Genomic DNA, 7,945 nt, shown 5'->3' with positions numbered 1-7,945 from the left:
CAAAGCTTCCATAACTAAAACGTTTTCAAAAAATAAAAAAAAAAAAGATAATAAATGTTTCAAATGGATAAAACAAAATGGTTACTTCTAAACAATCGCTCAGTTAAAGTGTGGCAATGGTGGTGTGCATGTCTAGGAGTGGATCTGTGGAGAGCTTGGTACTTAAGCAGTCTAATAGACTCACCTCCTCTTTTCTGGTATCTTACCTGGTGCACAGCTTCTATTCACTTTAATTTAAAACAAAAATATTCTTTGAACTCTAAGAAAAGATTTTAAACAAAACATGACTACACTAGTAACGTTTTAATGTGACATGTCGGGTTCGACCGTAATGTCCGGGCTGGGTTTGGGATGTTATATTTAGTGGTATCAGAGCCTGGTTGAAACAACTCGGCTGTGGATCAAGTCCGAAAAGCTTTTTGAAAAACTTAGGCCCAAGAAGGGTATTTTTGGAAACGGTTTTGAAAAGTTCTTTCCAAAGATATTTTACAAGGTGTACATGTTTTAAGGTTTAAACTAAAAATGGTTTGTAACACCCCGAACCCGAGACCATCGCCGGTGTCGGACACGAGGGGTTAACAAGCCAAATCCACATGTTTCGCCCATCAATTTGACATTTCCAGTCAGGCTGGAAAACTGCGTCACTGTCGCCTTAAAAATCATATCTCGAGTTTCAAAACTCAGAAACTGTTTTCGTAAATTTTCCCTGAATTTAGACTCATATATCCATCCATGGATTTATTTCTAGAATTTTTGGTCAGGTCAATTGGTACAGTTTATTAGTTAAAGTCACCCATGTTACAGAGATCGACTGCTCTGACCTTTGCACGTTACAACTTGAATATCTCTCTGTACAGGGCTTTAATACTGGTGCCGTTTGTTTCTAATGAAACTAGACTCAAAATGGAATCTGTACATAAAAGGAATGACTCCTGATTCTTTCTGGATAATTTATAGTAAATTTTTAAAGTTGCGACAGGGGGCCCAGAAACCGTTCTGGCCCTGTCTCACAATAGCATTAATATCTCTTAACATGTAACTCCTATGACCGTTTCGTTTCTTCCATATGAAAGTAGACTCATCAAGGTTCATTTACATAACTTATTCACTATTTAATACCATTCCTACAAATTTTGGTGATTTTTCAAAACCACTTCACTGCTGCTGCCAGCATCTGTTTTCAAGGTAGGTCTTATCTATTTGTAGTCTCCATGATCCAACTAGTCTTGCCATACATAGGTTCACCTATGACCATTTTAGCCATTCAATGGCTGATCATGTGACCAACACTCCCATTTCCAATCCATAATTACATCATGAAACCATATATATATATATACAAATCACAAATGGTCTAAGTTCAGTACTTGACTTCTACGAGCCATTTTCGCATGGCCGTACACATATACATCACAACACAATTGAACCGACAAGGGTAGTCCTATACATGCCATTTCAAAGTTCAACCAAAAATTATACCAAAATGGAGGCTTTGATAGTGTAGATGACTTCGACTTTAATGATCCCGAATCCGTTTGCTATCGAGCAAAATCTATAAAACAGAGAGCCAAAGCAACGGGGTAAGCATTTTTATGCTTAGTAAGTCTCAAGGAATAAAATCAGCTTTAATTAAAGCAATACATTCACATAGCCAAATGCATCATTTCATTAATACACATTCACATAATCATTCTTACTTCACACTTCATCATTATATACTTTCACAAGGTATCAACCACTTCAATAGTTGATATTCGTTAGTCGATTGAGCGAATGTTGCTCAAACATGTCGACTTTTCCAATGCACATATAAACATACCTTATTCTTTGGGCTTTTCGAGCGTACTAATTGAATTTATTACAGCAACCAACACTCACCTCCAGCCCAAGCTTCTTCGAATACAACCAGATATAACCACGTGCACGAATGCCTTGGTCTTAGCCCGATAGAACGACTTGCACGAATGCCTTGGTCTTAGCCGGATGTAGCCGCTAGCACAATTGCCTTGGTCTTAACCGGATATAATTTCAGCATAAATGTCTTGGGACTTAGCCGGATATCATTCAATTGCTCATGCACACATACATCATTAATCATTAGGCATTCATGTTTCATTTTCGTTACTAAGGCTCAAACACAAAGGTAATCACTAGCATAATTGCCTTGGGACTTAGCCGGGTATCATTCAAATACTCATACACACATAAATCGATAATCATTACACATCCATATTTCATTTCACATAATTCAAGTAGGGTCACTTCTTGAGGACTTACCTCGGATGTTGTCGAACGGCTTTTACGGCTATTCGATCACTTTTTCCTTCCCTTTATCGGATTTAGCTCCCCTTTGCTCTTGAGCTTAATTTGACAAATAAATCGATTTAATCATTTGAGCATCGAAAGAGGAATTCAAGGTACTTAGTCAATATATATACTCATTAGGCATCAAAGTCGCATATGTACGAAATCATGAATCGAACTCAACACATTAGTTAATATTCCTCTTAGCCGAATTTTCTAAGCCAAGAATAGGCATCAATATGCTTGCCTCTAACCGAATGCATGCACACCAATTTCCCCTCATGTGGCCGATTATACTTGCAATTTCACAAACATTCTTCAACATTTTCTTCTTTAAACAAACATATTCATCACTTACTTCATAACCAAAACATCATGTGCAAACATATATATACATATATGTGCATGGTCAAATTCAAGGTGCCCATAGCCATCCAAAACACAAATTTTAACTATCATGCAAGAAGCATGAACCATGCTCATGAATGCATCATGGCGAATACATCACAATCATGCCCTTTCAACTTCAATCATGGTTAAACAAAAAGAAAACTCAAAGTCTTACTCAAGATGGCTACAAAGAAATTTCAAGAGTAGACAATCCATCTTTGCATGCATCATCATCAAGCTTCACACTTAGCATGCAATGGCTTTATCACCATATTCACTTGGGCGAATTTCATTCCCATGACATAACAAAGATTTGAACCATGGGCTAACAAGAACATCAATCTAGCAACCAAAAACATGCATGAATCTCATGGCGCAACCTCAAACATACCTTACTCTTGATGCAAGTATAGCCAACCTCTTCCTAATCCTCTTCCAAACCAAGTATGAAGCAAAACTCCTTCCTTATCCTTAGTATTTTCGGCCAAAAGGAGAGTGAAAATAGATGAACAAAATTTTTTTTCTTTGTTTTGTTTCTCTCATGTACGGCACAAGGGGGAAAGCATCCGCTCATTTTTTTTCATTTCTTTACCCATGCTCTTATTTTATTATTTCTAACATCCACCACTATCAAAACATGTTTAAGACATGTTTTCTTTTGCCCATCTTCATCATCATGGCCGGCCACTTCCTTCTCTTTGGGTAAATTGACATGCAAAACCATTCTTTTGCATGCATATACTATTAGACCATTGAAGATTGGCCTATCACCTTTCAACAATGTTTCATATAAGTCCATCTTAATAAATTCACATAGAAATGATCAAATTAATGCATGCAACTTTCACACATGCATTTGCTAACATCATAAACATAGAATATAACTTTTAATTACTTATAAGACTCGGTTTAATGGTCCCGACACCACTTCCCGACTAGGGTCAAATTAGGGATGTCACAACTCTCCCCCACTTAAGAAATTTTCGTCCCCGAAAATTTTACCGATAAATAGGTTTGGATATCGCTCTTTCATAGAGTTCTCGGTCTCCCAAGTAGCTTCTTCTATCCCGTGCTTGAGCCATAACACTTTCACTAGCGGAACCCGCTTGTTTCGCAACTCTTTCACTTCCCGTGATAGGATACGAATCGGTTCTTCCTCATAACTCATATTAGCTTGAATTTCAATTTCTGATGGACTAATCACGTGCGATGGATCGGATCTATAGCGTCGAAGCATCGAAACATGAAAGACATCGTGAACCTTTTCGAGTTCAGGGGGCAAAATCAAACGATATGCCACTGGACCGACTCGCTCGGATATCTCATATGGCCCAATGAACCTCGGGCTCAACTTGCCCTTACGGCCAAATCTGAGTATCTTTTTCCAATGCGATGCCTTGAGAAACACTTTATCACCCACCTGATACTCGATATCCTTACGCTTCAGATCCGCGTACGACTTCTGACGATCGGAGGCTATCTTCAGACTTTCACGGATTACTTTCACTTTCTGTTCAGCATCTCTAATCAAATCCACCCGAAAATCTTGCTTTCACCGAGCTCAGTCCAAAACAATGGTGTACGGCATTTACGACCGTACAAAGCCTCGTAGGGTGCCATCTTAATACTTGATTGAAAATTTGTTGTTGTAAGCGAATTCAATCAACGGCAAATACCGTTCCCATGAACCACTAAACTCGAGGACGCAACATCTCAACATATCCTCAAGTATCTGAATTATCCACTCGGATTGACCATCGGTTTGGGGGTGAAAAGCGGTCTTTGAAATGCAACTTGGTACCCAAAGCTTCTTGCAACTTTTTCCAAAATCGCGAGGTAAATCTCGGATCTCTATCCGACACGATGGAAATAGGCACCCGTGTAATCTCACAATGAGAAGCGTACAATTGGCTAATTTGTCCATTGAAAAATCATGCGCACGGAGACAAAGTGAGCCGACTTAGTCAATCTATCTACCACGACCCAAACCGCATCCTTCTTACTCACGACAATGGCAGTCCGGATACAAAGTCCATTGTGACTCGATCCTATTTCCACTCGGGTATCGTGATTGGCTGAAGTAATCCTGAAGGCACTTGATGTTTCGCTTTCACTTGTTGACATATTAAACATCTCGAAAAAAAGTCGGAGATGTCTCGTTTCATACCATGCCACCAAAACCGACGTTTCAAATCGTTGTACATCTTCGTACTCCTCGGGTGGATTGCCATTCGGCTACAATGGGCTTCATTCAGAATTATCAAAATGAGTTCCGAATTCTTTGGAACACACAGACGACTTTTGAGCCTCAAACAATCGTCATCATCGATTTGAAACTCCGAGTCCTTGTTCGGAACACACTCAGCCCGTTTTGCAGCCAACTCGTCGTCGACTTTCTGAGCTTCTCGAATTTGATGTATCAATAATGGTTTGGCTTTCAATTTAGCTACTAACACACTTTGTCGGATCGAGCAGACAAGTGCACATTCATCGCTCAGAAGCGAATAATGATTTCGACTCAAGGCATCCGCAACCACATTCGCCTTTCCGGGTGATAGTCAATGACCACTCATAATCCTTTAACAGCTCAAGCCAACGTCTTTGTCGCAGATTTAAGTCTCTTTGGGTCATCAAATATTTGAGACTTTTGTGATCCGAGTACACATGGCACCTCTCACCAAATAAGTAATGTCGCCAAATCTTTAAGGCGAATATGATGGCGCCAATTCGAGATCATGGGTCGGATAATTTTTCTCATGTGGCTTTAATTGCCTCGACGATAGGCCACAACTCGACCTTCTTGCATCAATACACAACCTAACCCAAATAGGGAGGTGTCACTATAGATGACAAACTCTTTCGGATTCGGGTTGCACTAGAATTGGGGCTTCATCAAATAAGTTTTCAGTTGATCGAAACTTTTCGACATTTCTCCGTCCATTGAACTTAACATCCTTTTGGAGTAAGCCGTCATCGGCGTGGCTATCGTTGAGAAACCTTTACAAATCGTCGGTAATAATCGGCAAGCCCCAAAAAGCTCGAACCTCGTAATATTTCTGAGGCTTCCAATTAAGTATGGCTGAAATTTTATTCGGTCGACTCGAATACCGATCTGATACCACATGACCCAAGAAGCTAACCTCTCTTAACCGAACTCACACTTCTTGAACTTAGCATATAATTGCTTATCCCGTAAAATTTGCAGCACTAACCTCGGTGTTCAGCATGTTCGGTCTCATTCCTTGAATAGACCAAGATGTCATCAATGAACACGACTACGAATCGATCCAAATATGGTGCGAAGATCCGATTCATTAAATCCATAAATACCGCAGGGCATTAGTAAGCCCAAACGGCATCACTAGGAACTCATAGTGACCATATCTCGATTCGAAGGCGGTCTTGGAGTGCGTCCAGAATCTCGGATTCGCAATTGATAATAGCCCGATCTCAAATCTATTTTCGAGAACACCGAGGCTCCCTTGAGTTGATTGAACAAGTCATCGATCGTGGTAGCGGATATTTGTTCTTTATCGTCGCTTTATTAAGGCGACGATAGTCGATCACAACCTCATGGTTCCATCCTTCTTTTCACAAACAACACCGGCGCACCCAAGGTGAACAACTCAGGCGAGCAAAACCTCTATCCACCAATTCTTGCAAGCGAGCTTTCAACTCCTTTAATTCCGTTGGTGTCATATGATACGGAGCTATCGAAATTGGAGTGGTACGGTACCAATTCGATGCCAAAATCTATTTCCGAGCAAGTGGTAAACTGGCAATTCTTGAGGAAAACATCCGGTATTCACAAACCACGACGCAGATTCGGGTTTCTTTTACGATTCCTTGTCATCGAGCACGACGCAAAGTACGCCGCACCCTTTTCTTACATATTTCCGGGCCAACATTGCGATATTACGGTGGCAACCCCTTTAAGTCCGTAGACTCACCCGAATTATCTCATTATTCGCGCACCTCAAATCGATAGTCTTGCTTTTGCAATTTACAACCGCATCGTACATGGTCAACCAATCCAAACCAAGAATAACGTCAATTCATCGAGCGGCAAAAGCATCAAGTCTGCGGAAAACAAGAACCTCGGAACACTAGGGGACTTTTCTTGCACACTTTGTTGACAAGCACGTAATGACCCAAGGGTTTGACACCAATTACAAACTCGATGAGTCTCAATAGGCAAAGTCTTCTTTGGATGCTAAGGTTTCACATATATAAGAATGAGTAGAACCGGGTCAATCAAAGCAATCACATTAGTATTGAAAAGAGTGAAAGTACCGTAATGACATCCGGAGAGGCAGCATCCTCGGCGTGCGCGTATGGCATAAGTACTAGCGAGAGCACGAGCCTCGGATCGATGGTAGCATCTCTAGATCCTCTCGACCGCCAACGACATTGCCCATATTTCTAGGTGGCCTACCTCGGCGGTGGTAGCACCGGCTTTCCACTTTGACTTACATTTTGTTCAAGCATCCTCGGGCAATCCTTCATAAAGTGGTCGGCCGATCCACACTTATAGCAGAGCGATCACGGAACCAACAGCTCCCGAATGCCATTTGCCACAATGCGAGACCTCGCCCTCTCTCGCGATCATTTCCACCATGGCGATCGAAGTGACTCGTGTGGTCATAGGGGTCGATCGCGTCCTCGTCTAGAAAAGCCGGCGCCTCTAGACCGGCTCACATCATCTCAAAATCTCTTCGATGCTGTTGAAGAGACTTTCCCAAGGACCTCTTCCGAATTCTCGGTTCCCACATCAGCTTTTGTTTCTCCTTTCTAAGCTCTTGACTTTACAAGCTCGCTCAACAAGTACTACGAACTCTCGTATTTCGAGAATGCCAACGAACATCCTTATATCATCATTCAGCCCATCCTCGAGCGTTTACACATAATAGCCGGACGAAATGCATTCTCGCGTCTGGCTAAGCCTCACAAATTTTCGTTCGTGATCGATGGCGACATAGAACCTTGCTTAAGATCAAGAAATTCCCTTCGCTTTTGGTCGATGAATCTCGGTGATATACTTTTTGAACTCGGTTTGAAAGAATTCCCAAGTCACTTGCTCTCTAGGCACCACGAAGTCGAGTACTCCACCAATAGTAGGCGGAATCGCGTAGCAAGGAGATGGTACACTTTAGGCACTCATCGGTGTACAAGATAGCTCATCGAGCACCGGATAGTGTTGTCCAACCAAAATTCAGCTCGCTTCGCAAAGCATCATCATCCGTAGCTTTGA

This window comes from Gossypium arboreum, chromosome 2 (assembly GCF_025698485.1).
Source record: "Gossypium arboreum isolate Shixiya-1 chromosome 2, ASM2569848v2, whole genome shotgun sequence".
Taxonomy (NCBI): Eukaryota; Viridiplantae; Streptophyta; class Magnoliopsida; order Malvales; family Malvaceae; genus Gossypium; species Gossypium arboreum.
Note: the sequence above shows the minus strand (reverse complement) of the source record.